The 22530-nt window shown below is 35.3% G+C and overlaps 1 pseudogene; it reads left to right on the top strand.

Moving 5' to 3' along the window:
* On the top strand, positions 497 to 14444 carry LOC109227687 (annotated as a pseudogene).

The following is a 22530-nucleotide window of genomic DNA, read 5'->3' as shown; positions in this document are numbered from 1 at the left end:
TTTAAAATTTAATGGAATTGTTTTAATGGAAATTACAAATTAATGAAAATAAAAGATAGAATTTGTTTAATGGAAATTAAAAAATAAAATTGAAATAAAAGATAATAATATAATATAGAAGAGAAAAATATAAAAAAATTTGGGGGAAAAAATGAGAAAATGATTGGAGTAAATTATTCCCAAAATAAAAAATTCCCCGTTTTGAGAATAAAAAATGGGATAAAGGTCGGAGATGCCCTTAGAGTACGACAATGTCTTTGTTACCTAAAATCTTTATACGTGTTTGGTCGAAGAAAAGAATCCAATCACCAATTTAACTGAATAAATAAATAAATCGAAGTATATTTACATAATTCAACTATATAGATTTCGTGTGAATGGAATTTTCACTGTCACGTGCAGACAAATTCGTACAATATAATCACCACTGCTACGGTAATTTCAAAAGTAAATTTGTTTTGACCTTTAAAACAAATTAATAATGCGGTCAAACGCATGCGCTGGTCCACTGTGGATGTGGACTTGACGAAGGCAATTAGGCAAAGAGGAAAAACGATGAAAAAGAAGACGAAAGATGCTTGAGTAATGAATACGTTAGATTTAAATTAACAAATGGAGCAGTTTTGCAACAACAGAAACATTAAATTATTAAATTTCCTGCAATCGTAAAAATAGTTGAGGGGGGATCCATGTAATCTGGGCATATCCCCATTTCCCAGTCAAAAAAGGAACGACTGGAGGAAAAAAAAAAGTCAAAATCAAATTTATTCACCGATTGGGAAGAGGCATTTTGTGACTGTGATCCCAAAAATGATGGGTTGGTTGAAGCAGTTATGCACTGCTTTTGGCGCTTCATTTCTCTGGCTTGTTTGCCTTATTTACTTCACCCAGGTTCTCTCACTTTTTTTACCTTTTTCTATTTATTTGTTTATACTAATGATGGTTTCCTATATTTTATAGAAATTCCCTTTTCAGTTCTAGACAACATTTAGCAATTATCAGCGTTTGGGGTTTAGAGGGTCTGTTTTATCTTTTAACGGGCGGAGTTTCTGGGTTTTACGATGAAATCTGGCTTGTCTACTTTTAAATTGTTCTATGTCAAAGTTATATTTTGTTTTATTTTTGAGTTGTGTGTTCTGGGATGAGATTAAATGGAGAAACATGACCGGTGAGGATTCATCAAGTCGACCCAACCTGCCCAGGGCTTTGGTCTAGTGTAAGAGCACACCTTGTGATATGTGGGTAAGCGCACGTCATAGGTTAGAAGATAAACGCCTGGTAGAGAGGTGGAGCTGGGTCCATTATATGTTGAGCTTCGAACCGTGTGCAATTGGCGCTCTAGGATTTCTCGTTTATCAAAAAAAGATATAGTCGACCCAACTTGTTTGGGAATGAGGCATAGTTGTAGTTGTCGATGTTGAGTGTTTTGGGAATTTCTTATTGCATCGGGTTCCGTGCATGGGTGGTGAAATGAAACGAGTTAAATGGAGCATATTAGATATCAAGGATTTATATAGTAGAGTCAACTAGTTTGGGATTGTTGCGTAGTTATTAATGTATTAGGTTCCATGCTTATCTTAACATCTAGACTAGTTTTTTTTTTCAGCTTGAAAATGCCCATTACAAGAACTTTGGTTAGCAATGCTTCAAGGTTATTAAGCTGCTTTTTCTCTGTATAAGCTCCTTTAACAACTCTTCCTACCTTAGCCATCAAAAGTAATCATCAGGGCGCCAACTAAACTTATGTTGGCTTATCACGTGAAATGTATTTGCACTGATTTGATATCTCTTCCGAACTAATTCAATTGAACATCTTACTCATTTTGTATCCCTTCCAAAACATTTTCTTCCTGGACAATTATGTGTGGATGCCATATTATATGGTGCTAAACTAGTTTTTTGGAAGACTTTGTATGTTCTGGTGGTTAGAGGCTAAAGAAGAGGCTTGATCTCATCTAGGGTATAATTGCATTGTAACTTTTCTGTGGTTAAGGTAAATACATTCCGTAGTGATTTTTAAATCATGAGATCATAGTTTAATTTATCCAAGCAGTGAGATGCGGAGTCAGATAGAGCCCTTTGGGCCAAGTGCAACTCGAAAGTACTTTAGTAGCCCCATACTGAAAGATATGACTTTAAGATTGGATCTAGTGGAAGGTTTAGAGAACTAAAATGGGGAAATTGCGGTTTGATTGTAACTGAAAAGCTGCTATTATGCTGTCTGTTCAGCAAATGTCAAAAGCTTTACGCTTGTTTTTCTATAAATAGGTAGCCAAGTGGTGGAGAGGGAAAGGACGAGGAACTCCTCAATTTGCTTTTAGTAAGCACATTGACTTCAGTAAATTAAAAAAATAGAATTTAACCTGTGGCAGTTGAACGCAAAGAGGAGCTCCTCATTAGAAATTTGGTAAAATATGATATTGGTTGTGGGACAAGCTGTTGCAAGATGCTAAGATCATATCTAAAAAACCAATATATTAAAATCGTGGACTTAATATGCTGCTACCCATAAGGGATGTAATTTCACCTTGTTGCCTCCGGAAGCCCCGGAAGCCTCACCCATGACGCAGTAGTATTTGCTTGTGCTACAGATGGTTTAAAATCACTTTCCCATTGTCTCACTGTGAGGTAGTTATTATCTATAATCCAAGGGCCTTCTGTAAAGACCTTCATATTATTAGTGGTCATGTCAAACTTAAGTAAAAAGTATCCGTAACCTAAGGCTTCAAAGCCCCCTTGAAGGTCCCAGAGTCTTAGTACTTTAGCACATAAGGTATTATGATCAATAGACTTAACCAAGAGTTTGACAATCAAAGCATGTTCCCTTGGTTTTCTAATTGATTTAAGTAGTCCAGGAGGCAGAATGATCTTGGGGATTGTGGGATCATTTTCATCAGTAGCATTTTCGTCTACTTCATTTCCATCATCTTCATCGTCAAAATGGATTTTCGGCATCTGGATCAAAAAATCAAGCCTTTTGTTCTTTATAGTTTACCCATCAGTGCCTCGCTAAAGGACAATCCCTTAGATTTTCCTCCAACTTTCTCTGTTCTTATTTCATTTTGTCTACTTGGGTTACTAGCCGATATATCAGGGGTGTCCTCAATTTCATCATCCATCAAAGTATCTTCTTGAATTCTGTCTTTCATTCTCTTGTTACTTCTATGGAGTGCATCAATTTCATTCTTTGAAGTTTCACTTTCTCACTCAGTATTTTTTAGCTTGCTTATTCTCTGTTATCAAGCACACACATAAACCTTAGTATAAGATCTATATCACAGAGTATCAACAATCAAATACCCAGCAACTAATTACCCAAGAATTATGCAAAATAAGAGTAGGGGAAGAAGGAACCTGATATGGGAAGGATAAGCTGACAAAAGAAAATAGGACCTGGCGAGTTGCGCAGTAGAAACTTAAGGGAAAAAACGGAGAACTTTGCTGGAAATATGAAATATTGAACCGAGATCTTGTCTATTCAGAGTAATAACTAAAAAAGCAGTTGATTCTGGTCAAGATGTGCCTTCAATCGTCTTCTTCTTGAGGGAAAAGGATGAAAACCCTAGCCCCCCATTTTCGTGTCAGGGAGAGCTATTTTTTTTCTGCCTTCTTTTTTACACCTCTATGTTTTTTATGCGGGATAGAATGTGGAAATAAGAATATGTATATTAACAATATGTGGATAACAATATTTAAAGATAAAATATGCTCTTAATGTAGGTAATCCCGACATAAACATTCTCTGTATTGTTATTCACTGTACATTATTATTCATTGCATAAACATTCCTTGCATTTCAATTCCTGCGTAACTAGTACTTGAACCAAACGATCCCTTAAGGTTTCTCACGCTTGTCTTCTATGATGCCTCTCATACTCTAATAGAGTATTTTGGCAGACTTTTTTATGTTGAAAGTGAGAGCATATAGTGTTGCTCTGCTGTTCCTTGAATTTAATTAGCATTTTCAGAGGGGCAAGAAAGTGAACTTGAAAAAAAAATGAAAACAAAAAAAACAGTGAGTGGTCATGTGATCTCTTGGTTCCCCGTATTTTTTTGTTGTCCATTTGAGCATTTCTTAAATGCATTTTTTAGGTTTTTGTTGGATGCCTATTATGTTCTCATTCCTTTTTGAGATCCCTCGGGTATAATTAACATCATTCTCAATATCTGGGAGCAGGGTTTCAGATCTTTTGTCTGGACAGCAGTTTCATATCAGTTGAAAGACAACTTGAAGTTATCTCCATCAGCCTCCCAATTTGTCACTTCGATAGCATTCTTTCCGTGGAGCATAAAACCTTTATATGGGTATTTATCTATCTTGCATACTCAACCACTTGTGAGCTTCTGTAATGCATACTTGTGAATGATCAGAAAATGGCGTCCTAGCAGTATCTTGAATCTTGTTTAGTATTTTCGAAATAATTCTCAAGCATAGAACTGAAAACAAATTAAACCAAAAAAACTTTCAGAACGAATTTGGATAAGTTCAATCTGATAGCAAACTTGGATGACTTCAATCTGATTCGGTAGATCATCATGCTTGAATTGAGTGAATATTAGATGTTTGACGTTAGATTTTGAGCTTTAGAAACATAGACTTTTACCTTATATGTCCATGAGCCAGGATAAAGTATGTATAAACAAATTCATGATTATCTTTTATTTTATATCTTATGTTGAACTATGATTTCCAAAATTTTAAGGAGCGTAAACATAATTGACAAAATAATAAGCAATAAGATAAATGAAATAGACAAGTTGTTCCCAAAAAAGAAGAAAAAGAAAGGAAATACGCAATGCAGTTCCTTATTGTTTCCCTGCCCCTACCCATCCCCTTTAGTCCTCTGCCCCCCCTTCTTCATGTATCTGACCTCAATTTTTACATCATATTCAAATCAAAGAGTTGGATACCTGATTTGGGCAGTAAGTGCCTCTCCCCAGTACATATAGTACCTGGTGGCATAGTTCAAAGACACACTTTCTCTCACTCCATCATATTATGGTGATGTCCATGATTACTAGTCCCTTGGGGTTAAATAGAAGACTTGTTGACTTCTGGGCTTTCATAAGGACTAAGTGGTCCAACCACTACGCCGTCAAGTTCATCTTTTCAAATGATTGCCTCCTATATCTATGCCCTTTTGTATGTATCATACCAGTAATAGTCAGTTCACTTCAAATTGAAATTATCTACTGTCCTTTTCCATCTTGATTTTCTCTTTTTCTTTGGGGACGTCTTTGTTTTCTTTTTGAAAGTCAAAGAATTTTATTATTGTTTCACGAAGTCGCCAGCTACTTATAAAATGAGAATACGCCATACCACGTAAACCTATCCAACTATCAATCAAGTGGATTTTCTCTAAGAAACGACCTCTTGTCCTCAATGTTGTTCCTTTCTTGTACACACTTTTACAAATCTTCTGTGGTCTAAGAAAAGTTAATTCCAGTTTGATCTTTTGGTTGTATCTATGATGATTTCATTTTATTTCATGTATGATGTAATTATACCAAATCAAAGGAATTGCGAGGATTTGAGTTTTCTCCTTATTCAGTTTCTATGTGTATGGGATTGATATTTCCTGATATATATGAACATGAGATTCAAAGTTGGAGCGAACCATGGGCACAATGGCGAAGCTAGGAATTTTCCCAAGGGTATTCAAATTTGAAAGAAGTGAAAATATTCCTGAAAAAGGGTGTTCAATGTTTTATATACCTCTAAAACGTAAACAGTGCAATTTTTCGACGAAGGGTGTTCAACTGACCACCCTTGTGACCATGTGGCTTTGCCACTGCATGGACACCTAATTAGCTTTTCATACTGCCTAGCAGGCTTAACTTTATTGTAAATGTTAAGTAAAGCCAGGCTTGAGCTGAATATCAGATTCTATTGAATTTAATGATCCTACAGATTCGGTCGATTAATCTAAAACATTTAAGTGTCAGGTTAAATATCAAAAGAAAAGTTTGTTAAGATGTTTGGTTTCCTTCCATCTGATTGCAGCTCTGTTTAGCAGTACTGGGAACAACCAAAGAAGCTGCAGATCAACGTGAAATGAATATTAAGAACAATGTTCTTTGCTAGGTGGCATTTAGATATGTTGTAGAATTACCATATAAAGAATAAAGCTGCGAGAGAAAACTTTAGACAGTTGCTTGGAGTTATAATAAACATCATGGGATCAATATTTACCATATGGTAGCATTTTATTGTGGAAGAAATAAGAATACGGCTAGCACGTTATAATTTTTATAAATCATGGGAATTGTCATTAAACAATAAATTTATTATAAGATGGTCCATAACTGCTGATTTTCTGTTCATGACATACTCTGCCAAGCTCGTTTTTGTTGCTTTGTCATGAAACCTTGTTGGAAATATTGTTCATTTCTTGCTCTTATGCTCCACCGGCACCTTATTCAATATGCTTTTTGCAGGATATTATCTGATTGCTTCCCAATTAGAGGAAGGAAAAGAGTCCCCTACCTTACACTTGCAACTTTGCTCTCGCTGTTGCCATGGCTCATTTTAGGGCTAAGTTCTTTCCTGAGAAATACGAGGATAGAACTCATGATTCTTTTGACAGTGCAGAACCTGGGATCTGCAATGGCTGATGTCGTAATTGACGCAATGATCGCTGAGGCGGTAAGATTTGAGCGGTATGTTCTTCTACATGGGACTTTTTCTGTCATTCTAATGGGAAGGGCTGTTCCAATTGGAGTAATTTTATGTAGCTGTAGGAAAACATAGTTTTAAAATGTACCTGGACCAAAATTAAGGTTTTGACAATACAACAAAAGTAGATGTCAAATTAGTCAGCTCAAATAGCAGGTTGTAGACTTCTCTATTTAGTTCATGGTTAAATGTATTTATAAAAAAAGGCTTTGCTTTCATTTAAAGTTTTTGATGACAGGTGCCTGGGTTTATATGAAGTTTGAATGGTTAATGGTCACTTAATTGTTAAAGTCTCATTTTCATGTGAAACTTGCACCAAAAATATTTAGATTAATTTAGTTGGGCGTGAAAGGCATGATATTGTTCTAATTTAGCTTTACTTGTCAACAGGGCTTCATTTGCTGGTGATCTTCAGTCTATATCTTGGCTGGCTATGGCATTTGGAGGAATCTGTGGGAGTTTGCTAGGAGGATATGCATTACTCAATTTACAGATAGATAGGATTTTCCTCCTTTTCTCTGTCTTACCTGCTTTGCAGCTGTTTTCATGTGGTTTGGTTGAGGAGGGTTCTGTACAAGGTAAAGCTTTCCCTGAATGTTCTGCATCTAATGGTTCTGAGATGACGAGTGGAAGTATTGAAGAAGATAAGTTCTCTGGTGAAAAATCAAAAATTAGTACTTTGAGGAGAAAGAAGAGCCAGAAAAATTCAAAAAGGGCACCAACTCTGTTAAATAAACTTCAGGCTCCTGACAAAAACAGATCATCATTTTCTCAATGGTATCAATCATTGAAAATGGCCACTTACACATTATTTAGCGCTTTCCGCCAGCCAGCCATTTTGAGGTAACTTGTGAGAAAGTTTTTTGTTGATGCTTTATAATTAATAATCACGAATCAATTTATTTTCCCTTTTTGTAGCTTCTGCTAGAACACTACCTGCATCAGTGTATATTTATGATATGATGGGGCCTAGGTCTTGAAAATCTTCCTCTACCTTCTTTTTAAATAGGTGAAATACATAAGCGCCCCTTTAAGTTGTCCTCAACGATCAAATGAACACCTCAACCGAACCTTTTTTCATTTTAACACTTCAAGTGGCTATTAAGTAGGTCAAGTAAACACCCGAGTATAGCTGGCCATATGCGTGAGTTGCACTTGCCATGACTTGTCAATTGGACCAATCAAAAAACGACACGTGTAATTTTGCCATTTTTAAAAAAGAAAAGAAAAAAATGGACAAAATTTGTGTGAGAAATATGACACGGGAAAATTATATTATTGATTAATTTTCTATGTTATAATAAGTCCTATTTATATGTATACATAACACATAACCTACTCTTATTACATAAGGGACTAGGACTAATTACATACATTCACATAACTATTCTAACACTTCCCCTCAAGCTGGTGCATATAAATCATATGTACCGAGCTTGTTACATATGTAGTTAATACGAGGACCAGTGAGGGACTGGTGAAAATATCTGCAAGCTGATCATTCGACTTCACAAACTTTGTAGCAATATCTCCCGAGAGTATCTTTTCTCTAACAAAGTGACAATCAATCTCAATGTGTTTAGTTCTCTCATGGAACACTGGATTTGACGCAATATGAAGAGCAGCTTGATTATCACACACAAGTCCCATCTGACTAATCTCACCAAATTTCAACTCCTTGAGCAACTGTTTGGTCCAAATTAGCTCACATGTCGCCATAGCCATTGCTCGATATTCTGTTTCTGTACTAGACCGAGCAACCACATTCTGTTTCTTGCTCTTCCAAGACACCAAATTTCCTCCTACTAAGACACAATATCCAGACGTAGAACGTCTATCGAAAAGTGATCCTGCCCAATCAACATCTGAGTATCCAACTATCTGCTCATGGGCTCGATCCTCAAACAATAAGCCTTTGCCTGGAGCTGATTTTATATACCGAAGAATGCGGACAACTGCATCCCAATGACTATCACAAGGAGAATCCATAAACTGACTCACAACACTCACAGGAAAGGAAATATCAGGTCTAGTCACTGTGAGGTAATTTAATTTACCAACAACCGCCTATATCTTGCAGGATCGCTAAGAGGCTCCCCCTGTCCTGGCAGAAGTTTAGAATTCGGATCCATCGGAGTGTCAACAGGTCTACAACCTATCATTCCTGTCTCCTCAAGAATATCTAAGGCATACTTCCATTGTGAGATTACAATACCTGAGCTAGACTGAGCGACCTCAATACCCAGAAAATACTTTAATCTGCCCAGATCCTTAGTCTGAAAGTGTTGAAAGAGATGTTGCTTCAACTTACTAATACCATCCTGATCATTGCCGGTAATAACAATATCGTCAACATAAACGACCAGATAAATACAGAGATTTGAAGCAGAATGTCGATAAAACACAGAGTGATCAGCTTCACTACGAGTCATGCCAAACTCCTGAATAACTGTGCTGAACTTACCAAACCAGGCTCGAGGAGACTACTTTAGACCATAGAGGGACCGGCGCAACCGACATACAAGGCCACTTAGACCCCCTGAGCAACAAAACCAGGTGGTTGCTCCATTAAAACCTCATCCTCAAGGTCACCAATGAAGAAAACATTCTTAATATCCAACTGATAGAGAGGCCAATGGCGAACAGAGCCATGGATAGAAAAAGGCGGACTGATGCTATTTTAGCCACGGGAGAGAAAGTATCACTGTAATAGAGTCCAAATATCTGAGTATACCCTTTGGCCAAAAAGACGAGCCTTAAGTCGATCAAACCTGGCCATCTGGACCAACTTGACTGCATCACACCCAACGACAACCAACAGTCGATTTACCCGAAGGTAGAGAACCAGCTCCCAAGTGCCACTCGTATGTAAAGCAGACATCTCGTGAATCATAGCCTGTGCGCCACCTTGGATGAGACAGTGCTTCACCTATAGACTTAGGGATGGAGACAGAGGACAAAGATGATACAAATGCACAATGGGAATGATGATAGACGATGGTAACTTAAACGACATAATGGGGATTAGGATTAAGTGTAGACCGTATACCTTTTCGTAGTGCAATCGATTGACTAAGAGGAGACAAGTCTGCAGTATTAGCAGGGTCAGGTGCAGGACGTGAATCAGCTGGGCCTGATGGGTGCGCGGACGACGATGATAAGTCAGCAGTGGTGGAGCTGTAGAAGGTTGAACTGGACTAGGTGGTGGGGGCACTTGGAGCTATAAGTTGGTGGAATTGACTAGGAGTGGCACGGACTTCGGTGTGGCACTTGAGGCTATTAGGTGGTTGCCAGCTGCAACTGGAGCTGTAGGTGGTGGAGCCTGCAACTAGATCTATGGAGGAAGATGAATGGAGAGAATTGTGACTGAATCTCCAAAAGTCGGAATTGGTAGCACCTCAGAAATGTCTAAGTGATTAACTGGACTTGTGAAGTATGATTGGGGTTTCAAAGAAGTAACATCAGCAGACATAAGAAACCGCTAGAGGTCAGGAGAATAACATCGATATCCCTTTTACGTTCTCGAGTAACCAGAAATAGCACTTAAGAGCACGAGGAGCTAACTTATCTTTTCCTGGAGTAGGTCATGAACAAAACACGTACTCCGAAGACACGGGTGGAAGAGAGAACAAAGGTAATGCGGGAAACGGGACAGAAATGGAACTTGATTCTGGCTAGCTGAAGATGGCATACGATTAATAAGATAGCAAGAGGTAAAGAACTGCATCCCCCAAAAAAGCAGCGGAACATGAGATTGTATGAGTAGGGTACGAGCAGTTTCAATAAGATGTCTATCTTTCTTTTAGCTACCCCATTTGTTGAGATGTGTACGGACAAGATGTTTGATGAATGATCCCATCGGAGTTCATAAACTGCTGAAATGGGGAAGACAAATACTCTAGGGCATATCACTAACGAAATGTGCGGATAGAAACCCCAAATTGATTTTTGAATTTCGGCGTGGAAGGTCTGGAAATAGAAAACAACTCAGATCGATTTTTCATCAAAAAATATCCAAGTGCACACTGGAATAATCATCAATGAAACTGACAAAGTAGCGGAATCCCAAGGTAGAACTGACCCGACTAGGATCCCAAACATCTGAATGGACTAAGTAAAAGGTGACTTTGCTCGATTATCAAGCTGCGGGAAATGGGAGCGGTATGCTTACCGAGCTGACATGACTCACACTCTAGGTGGACCAAGTGAGATAAGCCAGGTACCATTTTCTGAAGTTTGGACAAACTAGGATGTCCAACCGTTTATGTAGTAAATCTGGTGAATCAGTAACGGGACAAGTTATTGAAGGAAGACAAGATGCGAGTCCATGCGATTTTGCAAGGATAAGGTAATAAAGTCTATCTGATTCACTTCGGTACCAATGATCCGCCCTTTCTTGTATAAAAACAAGGTCATCAAGAAATAAAACAGCAGATTTAAGTGATTTGGCTAAGCGACTAACGGCTATGAGATTAAAGGACTACCAGGAACATAAAGAACTGAGTCTAAAGGTAAGGAAGGAAGTGGACTGCTTGACCTATTGCAGTTGCCATGGCTTTGAGACCCATTGGCCATTGTGACTGTTGGAAGAGATTGAGAATATGAAATACTAGTGAAAAGAGATTTATACCAGAAATATGATCAATGATGCAGCCTGAATCAATGACCCAAGACCCAGAGGTTGAAGATTGGGAGACACAAGTCAAGCTACTATCTGTTGAACAACGGAGGCTAATCCTGAAGATTGTCTGTTTACGTGCTTTTACTGAAGGAACTCATATAATCTGTAACGAAACCATCTGGATTGGATCCAACGGATTGTGAGTTAAAAGCTTCTGATACGAATACCATTATAATGTTGCGCCGGAGAATATAAAAGTGGTCTCAATTTGATTTAAACTTGAATGAAAAATCTCGGAATAACCTCCTGAGTAAGCTGTCCAAAAAAGATTTGTCGGAAAAAAAAATCACTATAGTTGCCGAAAGTCGGTGTAGTTGCCGGAAAATCTCAAAGTGATTCGGAATAAAAAGAAAAAGGTATGGGTAGGTTCGGAATTGCTGTGGCGACCAAGGCTGTCCTGGAGAAGCTCGGCCAAAAAATGGCCGAAAGAAGCTACGCGCCGGCGCGTGACGACGGAGACTCGCCGGAAAAATATTTTCCGGCGGCGCGTGAGGGCGCGTGGGAGGGGTTTCTGCCGGAGAATTTTTACGGGTTGGTCGCCGGAAGCTGATCTACCTCGTGGTGGTGTTGGTTTTTGCACAATACCGATGGAAATTGTTTTTTTTTCTTCGAAAAACAGCCCTAAAAGGTCGCCGGAATTGAAGCACGGCGACTGTTTTGGTGGGTTTTCCTTTCCTGGATGTTTTCTCACCGCCGCTCTGATACCATGTGGAAATAATAACACGGGAAAATTATATTATTGATTAATTTTCTATGTTACAATAAGCCCTATTTAAGGTATACATAACACATAACCTACTCCTATTACATAAGGGACTAGGACTAATTACATACATTCACATAACTATTCTAACAATTTGAAAGAACAGAGACTTGTTGCTTCCATTTCTGGGTCATTAAAATTAAAATTCAAACCGTGGAGATTATTCTCCATCAAACGGTTTGCAAATCGCTGGTGATACAATTCAAACAATTCCAACCAAATTCCACCTCCCCGCCAAATTTCAGACAATTCCACCGTGGAATCGTCTTTCTCCAATGACCTGCAAATCGCCGGTGATACATAATTGAACGGAGGTGGAGTTCCAGCAGTCCAAATGGAGCAAACTCGATACCAATCTCTTTGCCTTGATGAGGAGAACATGTTTGAGCCATCAAATCAACATGGGTATCAATCAAACACTTCAATTTTTGGTCTGCTATTGATCTTTTCAGATAGGGTGTGGTTGTGAATTTTTTGAATATTTTTTGGTTTGCTTTGAAGGGTGCTTCTCGTTACAGAATTCTGGTTTGCATCCAAGAAAAATGCATAAAAATCAAGATACGTGACCATACACTTCCATCAAATGACCAAAACATACTCAGAATCTCTAGCTTATTGTTGAGATTAAAGAGGCACAATGGCAATTGTTTAGATAATCTAGTGGAGAAGGTTGAAAGAGAAGAATGGGTTTGGTACAAAAAAATTTGTTGAATTGGTGAAATCATATATTTGGTAATGGAGGTAGAGGCGATTTAGGGTAGAGGAGGGTGTTGAATGGTGGATGAAGAGAATTGGAGGAGAAGGTGTGAAAATTAGGTGGGTCCACATTATTTTAGGAAAAAAAAAGAAATACCTAATTTTAGGTAGGCAACTTGCGTCCGAGAGAGTGCATTTCACGCAATGATTGGCTGACATGGCCGGGTGTTTAGTTGATCTTCTTTTGTGAATAATAAAGTGTTTAGCTGGAAATGGCCTCGGTTGAGGTGTTCCGTTAATCGTTGAGGACAACTTAAAGGGGCGCTTTTTATTTATCGCCTTTTAAATATTTCTTGGTGATGCCATTTATTTCTATCTTTATAACCATATTGGAAGAAGTAAATAGAATTTTTAAGGGAACTGCTTTCATTAGCATAAACATGGACTCGCGTCGCCTTAAATTGAAAGACGAAAACTGCAATTCCTAAAACACTTTCATCAGTATTGGCCTTGTATTACAATTTCTTAAGAAAGATCCAAGTGGCAACATTACTTCCAACAAATTAAATCACTGACCAAGTTTTTCACTTTTTTGTTGCTTCTATTTGTTGAGTTTCATGCTTCCATGTTTCAATATGTCAGTTGGGGACCTCATGGGAGGTTTTGAATTGTTCAGTAATCTCCCAATCTTCTTGACCTTTTGCATATAATACATTTCTTTTTTGCCTTTCTCTGATTAACTGATGTTACGGTGGTTATTCTCTTGCAAATTGTCTCCTTGAGTCCAGACCAATGGCATGGTTCTTTTTGGCTCACGTGACAGTTCCAAATCTCTCAACGGTTATGTTCTACTATCAGACAGAGTTCTTAAAATTGACGCATCTTCCTTGGAACAGCACGTGTTCTTGGATGGTTGTGGGCCTCATGATCGCGGAACTTGACTTACAATCGCTATTTAAAAAGTGAAGGTTGCGATATATTCTCATGTAAGTAGATCTTTGACTTGTACATGTGATGTGAAGGAATATTGACTTTTAGATTATCAATCACTTTTATTTTCCTATTATAATTATGCAGGTTTACTCAAGTAGGTGTGGCCCTTTTACTTGTTCTCAGATATGGTTTCTGGTTTCTCGAGCTAATGTTTATTAGGTATATCAGACAAGGTTGCAGTGCTTTTTGGGTCTGCTCTTTCTGACGGCATCAATCAATTCAAGTATGTCCAACAATTTTCTTATATATTCTCTTGTTTCAAAGTAGTTATAGAACATCTGAAGCAGCTAACATCTGTTAAGTATAAAACATGAGTATTTGTTGTTCATATTTGTCAGAAAGCATTTGAAAGTATTCTCTTCTTGTTGCAGGTTCATGCCCTTTCTCATCTTATCAGGACAACTTTGTCCTCCGGCATTGAAGGGACTTTGTTTGCATTATTCATGTCGATAAACAACTTAGGAATGACAGTGGGATCTTTTGTAGGAGCAGGGCTGGCTCGGTTCTAAACATCTTTCAGGGTCTTTTGACAATCTCTTCTTAGCCATTGGAATTCAGGCCTCTGCACTTTCATCCCAGTGGTCTTCCTCTTTTTGATACCAAAGAAAGCTACAGGTTTGTCAGATAATTCATAAAGCATACATGGCAGGTAACAGATTAGACAACAAAGGAATTTTTTCTATTTATTATAGATGGATACTCGTGTTAGTTTGAGATGAGTTTAAATGGAGCGACATGGTTATTGAGGAGATACATATAGCTGACCATAACTTGCTTGGGATTAAGACATAGTTGTTGTATGAACACTCACAGCCTGGAGTTTTTTGCTACTCTCTTCTGCTTATTTACATCTGTAATATCAAACATCAATTGTAGGATTAGGGATGAAACTGCAGCTGATTTGGGAATCCAGAAGTTTTATATCAGAGCATTATTTTGACAGTTGGATTTTGACATATCCCCTTTAACTTCACATAAAGACGGGAACTACCATGTCAAATACTATCTAGTTGAAAGAGAATATTTTGCTGTCAAATCGAACCAAAAGGACCAAAAAGTACACAATATACGAAATATAAATCTTATAATTTTAGCTACATAAAAAAATAGTTCCAATGAAAAAAATATGCTTGTAAGGATAATTAGTGGCATTTGAATTTGTTGTTTAAAGAAAATAAAAGGAAAAAGGCATCTAAAGATAATTAAAAATAAACCCTATATAAATTAATGTTAAAAATAAATAACATATGTAACTAGATGCATCGACCTTATATTCACACTCATCTTTTTAGGGATAGTGGGAGTATTACTTTTTATTTTCTTAAATAGTACTTATATTTCATGGGTACAACGACTGTTCCTTTGCATGACATTCTTGTCATTCCCTTTTAGTAAAAAAATTCATTTTCTGTTTTTGAGGATTTTCTTGTCTTTTGTTCAATTACTGCCAATTTTCTATCAAAGGGTACTTGCCACGTAGGCGGATCCAGAATTTAATGTTAATGGTTCCTGCAATGATATCGAGTAAATATTCAATGGTAACTTGTCACATTCAAACATTTATAGTTTTTTTAGTGAATTTTTTGAACATATTTGCACTTTTTGAGCAAAAGTTTCTGGGTTTCACGTGAACTCATAGGTCGCAAGGTGGATGCGCCCCTGCTTGGCCAATGCGATACAAGAGAGGAGCTCTTTCTGTAAAAGTTTAAGAGACACGCACAACAGATTATTCAATGTATACCTAACACCTAATAATGCAAGTAATCAAATAATCCTTAAACAAAATATAGAATATACTAGATTATCATATGGAAATTAGAAAATACTCTCCTGTAATGGTACTAATTGATCTGGTCATATGGTATACTCCACCTCAAGTTGGAATATACAAACCACATATAAATATGAACATGGTCCCTAAATTGCTGTTTGGTGAATGGGTTTGTAAGTTGATCATTGTGCTAACAAAATTGGTCTGGTAAATAAACTCCGATTGCATTGTCATATTTATAAGTGAGAATCAAACACATTAACAAAATTGGTCTGGTAAATAAACTCCGATTGCATTGTCATATTATAAGTGAGAATCAATCTCAACGTGTTTGATTCTCCGGCCCGTAGAATAATAGATGCACGATAGATTGATTGCCGAAATAAAATTCATCTGCTTTACTTATCCGAAATTTGACTCCTCAGATAGCTCTTTCACAACATAAATTGTAAATATTCAATAAAAGAAGAAGAAGAGTATGCAGAAAAAAGTAGAGGGAGAGAATTCTTATTGATTTGGGATGAATTATAATGGAATAGAATCCTCTATTTATAGGAGAGGGGAGACTTAGCCACCAAGCAATGAACCCTAGAATCTCTCTAAATATAGACATTCACCATAAAAACAAATTCTATTTATAACACTCCCCCTTGAATGTCTATTAACAGATAATGTGCCTCGTTAAAACCTTAACTAAAATAAAACCCAGTAGGAAAAAAATTCTAGAGAAGGAAAAAGAGTACACATATCTAACAAATACGCCTTTTGGTTGCCTCGTTAAAAACTTGCAAGGAAAACCCAGTGGGACAAAATCTTGTAAGGAAAAAAGAGTACAACGCGTATTAACTCCCCATAATAAGAGCATCAATTCACATCCTTAAGCATTTGCATTCCAATCTTGTGCACCATCTTCAAAAGATCTTTGGTAGAGATTTGATGAACAAATCAGCCATATTAACTTGAATGAATGCATTGCACCTTGAATCATCATTCTGATAGAGATGTAATGTCTTCATATAATGTCGTGTAATACTTTTCAATATTTCCATAGAGGTATTCTCGTTATCACCTTATCATGCTTATAGTTATAGCAAGATACATATGTGGCACAAATTGCATTTAGGATATGGTACTTCAGGACCAAGAATTGTATATGCTTTAAGCGATTATAAATCCTTCAAGGATTGGCATATAAGTTAAGTCATATAATAGACTTTAATTAGATGCATACAAGTTTTCATGTCATGCTAGACATATAAGATAACGAAAACTGATTGCACATACCATTGACTTTATACTTTCAAGTATTTGAACTACATGTCTTTCATATGAAACCAATTCTATTCGAATTGTATCTCCAGACTTAAGATCCTCATATATATTTAGTGCTATAATCAATGTCGTCGACAAACATTTTATATCGGTTCCAAACCTCCTATTTTTTCATAAAGACATAATATAGAGATCTCTTCATTCATATTTTTCAGGTACATCTCTCTTGAGATTTTATGAAGTGTTATCATGTGATCTTCTAGATCACTTGCCTCCTTTGTTATGATCATTAGATCATTTGCTCATCTTCTTTACCAAGAAGTTTATTTGAAACCGAGCATTTGCAATGAGAATATAGTTTACTTTCTTTGGGTCAGCAAATGCGTCTGGCATGCTTTGCAATATATTGCAAATGAATTATCCTTTTATGAACTTCAAGTTCATATTATTTTATTCGAGGATCTAGATGTATAAATGAATAATTCATTCCATGTAACTTTTTCTCAACCTGTTGTATCTTGTCTCCTCCTCATGTTAGAAAAGCTAACTTGTTTCCTCAACTTTGAGAACCCATCTTTGTGCGTTATGGTGTTAATCAAATATACACCGCACATCAATAATAATAAGATAGAATTATTTGTTCCTGACCCTGAAACCACTTGTGAGGGAGAATGTAATATACTTTCGTATATAACCTATATTAAACTGATATAGATAACTTTGTTTCTCATAAACAATAGTTTAGCTATTAAGTGGAGGCACTCAATAAATCATTTTGCTAAACCAACTGTGATGTAAACCAACTTATCAAGAAGAACTATCTTGAATAAAAAATCTGGAAATTATGCTCTATATTCAAATTATTGAGCAAGTTACCTCGCAAACACCAGGTTGCGGGTCAATTAATAATTGCATATGTAACCATCTCATAGATGCATCTTATGTGGTATACATGGCAGGTGAATTGGCCCATATTCACCTTTGATATTTCCAGCATTCATGGGATTCAATCCCAATTTTAATTGGTCTATTAATTAATGAGAACAAGCAATGTAAGAGAATTTGTAAAGAACTTTCTAGTTCTTTAATATTTACCCATGTGAATTCTCTTTTATTTTTGCGCATTATACTTGAATTAACATGGCTAAACCAATTATGCCAACTGGATAAATTATCAATATTGATAAACTTCAGGTTTACACCATGATGTGTGCAATTATGAATAAACTCCAAGTTTATTATGATATGGGTTTTTATATCAATAAATATCCACTTCATTGTGGTATTCTTTTGTTTATGTAGTACAAATTGGAGAATAAAGCGGGTAGCTTTTCACATATATATTACCCCGCTACAAGTTGTAGTAATAGAAGATATTAAATCTTTCCTTTATTTATAGTCTCAATATAATCAACCGCTTTCGCGTATACTTTGGAAACTGAATAAGTTTCTTTGAGACTTACTACAACACAATACTTTATTGGTAATTAATTGTGTTTCTCCAAAATAGTATAATTGGCTCTTGTAGAGTTCTCAATTAATTTTGTAGTACCACATATTCATCAACACCCATATGGTGAATATCTCTTTTAAAGAGAAAGTTATACCATTATGGTTATGGTCAAAATTATATGCAAGATCTGTTTCTGCATTACCGTTGTCTTTTAACAATCACAATGCCAAAATATTTTGGCGTACAATAGGTACGTGACCAATGACCATTCATGCCATAATAATGACATTATTTTCTTATATCATCTCAAACCTCCTTTTAGAGGTGAGTGCGGTATATTCACTACCACTAGCACGTTCATATTCTTTGAAGAATGAATATGTATTCATAAATCAGATGTTGTCACATTCACATCATGAATGGACCATAATCATCTATATGTGCCTTTACAAAATCTCATGTCAAATCGATGACAAATATTTTTCACAGAGTGAAAGATTATTTTGAGAATCCTTATTGTTCTCATTACCACAAATGATGACAATTATAATTTCGTCTATTGCCACGTCCATATCCATTGATACATTCATAGTAATAATTTTGTCTTCTTTCAGACTTATCACATACTGCTATCACATTCTCTTAAGGGAATGAGAATGGAGCAAATTCAATGGGACGAGTTTTCAATTCTTTGCCCACAATCATACATGAATTTGATCATGGCGAGGCATATAAATTTTATCACTTTAGGTGGTTATAATTTTTTACAAACTCCATTAGAGTTATAATCAAACTTTGTTGTCTTTGCTTGTATTTAAAATCAAAGTATAGAATAAAAGAGAAAAATACGGTAAAATACTTACCTTAAATCCAGAATTTAATCATGAAGGAAGTTCATGGAATAATTGACAATCATTATGCTCAATCCCAAAGCTTCTACTCAATTGGTTAGAGTCTCGTGCTGATAAACAATAAAAGAAGAAGAAGAAGAGTATTGCAGAGAAAAGTAGAGGGAGAGAATTCTTATTGATTTGGAATGAATTACAATGTAATAAAACCCTCTATTTATAGGGAGAGGGTGACTTAGACACCAAGCAATGAACCCTAGAATCTCTCTAAATATAGACATTCACCATAAATACAATTCTATTTATAACAATACTTAGCTTCTGGTCGTGATTTAATGCTAGTTGAAACACGAGCATGAAAGGAAGTCGATGCTTAAGATTAACAACCATATAGTCCTTCTAAGAATCTAGAAACAAGAGCATGAGAAGAGCCCTATAAGTGATCACTACTCATTTTCTTTGGCAATTTTACGTCTTGTCAAAGGAAACAATCATTTTTGGATGTAGTAGATGGTTTTATCAAGGTGACTAGCCCCAAACATGAGCAAGTATATATCTAGCTATGAATTTGTTGATACAGAGTTGTATATATAGAGATATAGAGATATGGTCTATCATCAAAACGAAAACGAAGATTCAAGAATGAGCTTTGACTCAGTGAGCTCTGCACAACTTAGAAACGTGAGAAAAGTATATAACGAAAAGACGAGAAGAATAGTAAAAAGACTAGACATAAAGCTATAGAAATCGCTACTAGGCGAAAAGGTAAAGGATGATAATGTAATTTAACAAATTTTATTTACATTTCTCATATATTTTCTTTGTTTTCTATTGCTTCGACTATCTTCAAAGACCATAACTTAATTTGCTGAAGTTAATTGCTTCTACGTTTCAAGGATATAACGTAACCACAATTGTAATATGGTAGACGCAACTGCAGAAAGTTGTGTCTATTAAGTTTGGCTCATCCCAAAACTTGGACTATCTACATCATCTATATTATGTTAACATTTTTGTCCTATTACGAGCTCCAACAAGAGTGATGCCATCTTTCATTCTTCAAATAATAAGAAATGCATTTAGTTCATTGCAATTAAGAATAACATTTGTGTTTTTTTCTTAAAAGAAAGTCCAACCCTACCTTCATCACCTCACCCACCCCTACTCCTCATCCCAATAATGTTTGTATAATGTTTGTCTAGATGATTAGATTATATACTAGTCTTACAATACGCGCGTTGTGCGTGTACCCCATAGTTTGAAATTCATTCTATAAAGATAGAAATATGGTGGACTAACTTGCAAAAGATATTTTGTTTCTCATGATCAAGATGCAAATTATTCAATTGCTTTAATAAATACTATATAGGAATTGTTTCCAACATACTAGAAAAATAACAAAATTATTATTGCAAACATAGATTAATTCAGCCGCTATAGTATGATTAATCTAAAGTTCTTCATTTATCTAAACATAATCACGCATCTCAGATTCTTCATCTGGATGTTGTTTTGTATGGAAAAAAAAGAGTATATGATTTTAGTAGTATTACTTGTAATTATTATGAAAGGGCTACGTTCATACTATTTTGGAAGGAGTTAGATATAAAATTCAAGTTGATCAAATTAGAATTTATTCTTGTCATCAATTCTTACATATGTTGTGTTTTAACTTTTTTGTTTGTCTATAATCATTTCTCATTAAATAAAGACTTTTTAAAAGTAAGTCCAAACAAAAGTATTCTTCTGTGACTATAATGACACGTAATGATTTGAATATTTATTTATATGAAGGAACAATACAATTTAATTAATGAGAGAAATTTTATGTATAATAATACAACAATCATCTAAATGCCGATAAATATTATTATATTAGCATAATACATGAATTTAAAATAAAAGAACATCATCAAAGCTTACACAAATGATCAATTTTGTCATGTTAGTTAGATAATTATAGTTTGTGTATGTTATAGTTTAAAAGTATTTAATGTGATGGTATCTTAAGGAACACTTCTTTGTGGACAATATTTTTTTGTGTATGTTTTCTCCTAATGCTTTGGTTGTTCTGCCTTAACCAGAACTTTTGTTGTCGATCTTAATATCTCTCTTGAAAGTGTAACATATAGCTGTTTATGCAAGGAAACGTATCGTGGTAAATATAGTCACACAAGAATTTGTCTATCAACATACAGATACTTATTTTCTCCTAGTGTTAGAACAAATGCCACCTTATTTTGATAGACAGAACAACTTTAGTTAACAACCACATCGTTACTTTTCTATTGATTCTCTTTAGTTTTTCAGTTTTGATATCACTTGTCTTTTACAAACTGATATGTTATATAAAACAAATATAAAAAGAATTTATATAAGATATTTATTATTAAAACTTTCTAAATCATTCATATAAGGAAGAATTTAATACATAGCATTTAGTTGATTCGAAAACTCCTAAGGTTTAGGCGGAAACTCAATTGACGATAAAAGTTTGGATCTTTACACAAATATGCGTGGTTGCAATTTAACTTTATTTTTATCTAATTTAGTTTACATATGTTTAAAATAATTCTTACAAAAAAAAAAAGGACTAAAACTTAGACACAGATGCCTTCTACGACTCCTAATTAATTATAAAGATCATTAAACCTAGGAAACTTAAAGCAGAAGTGTAAGATTCTTATCAGTTATTACATAATTAGGTATAGGCGTGGCAAATTCACAAAGATCTTCGACTTCTAGGAAACTTAAAGTAGAAAAGTAGGATTCAAATAAGGAAAGTTTTAACAATAAATTTTTTGTTGATTTTAGCATCCTAAAATAGTAGGAAAATAATTAAATTACTATTTCGTTCAATATGAACTCTATTTTTTAAGGGTAAAAAAGGCAAACGACATTTTGCTAAGGGTGTTCTTGCTTTTAACGATCGCGCGTGCTAGTTTTAGTGTACATACGTTGCACGTGCGTGTCGCAACAATTGATAAATATATTAATATAAAAACAATTATTGGAAAATAGCAATTTATATATAAAAAAATGCAACACTTGCTTAATGAAATTATTTTTATAATTAAAATCCTGGGAATTAAAGAATTTTGTCATTCAAAGTCGTAAAATCCAAAATGGAATTACTCTATGTTGGAATAGTTCATGCTTTTATACAAAGTGTTATATATATAAAGAAATAATTCAAGAGTTTTTATGTATAAAAATATTCCTAAAATTACTAAGTAAAAAAAGGTAAAAATACATTCCTAAAATTCCTAAACTAAATAAAAAAGAAAAATATTAATTGATCCCAAATTATAAATATTAGGAATATAATTGAATAATATATTAATTGATTCGAAGTCCTAAATTGTCACGACCCGGAT

Source organism: Nicotiana attenuata, chromosome 6, assembly GCF_001879085.1.
Source record: "Nicotiana attenuata strain UT chromosome 6, NIATTr2, whole genome shotgun sequence".
Taxonomy (NCBI): Eukaryota; Viridiplantae; Streptophyta; class Magnoliopsida; order Solanales; family Solanaceae; genus Nicotiana; species Nicotiana attenuata.
Note: the sequence above shows the minus strand (reverse complement) of the source record. Positions and strands in the feature narration are given on the sequence as shown.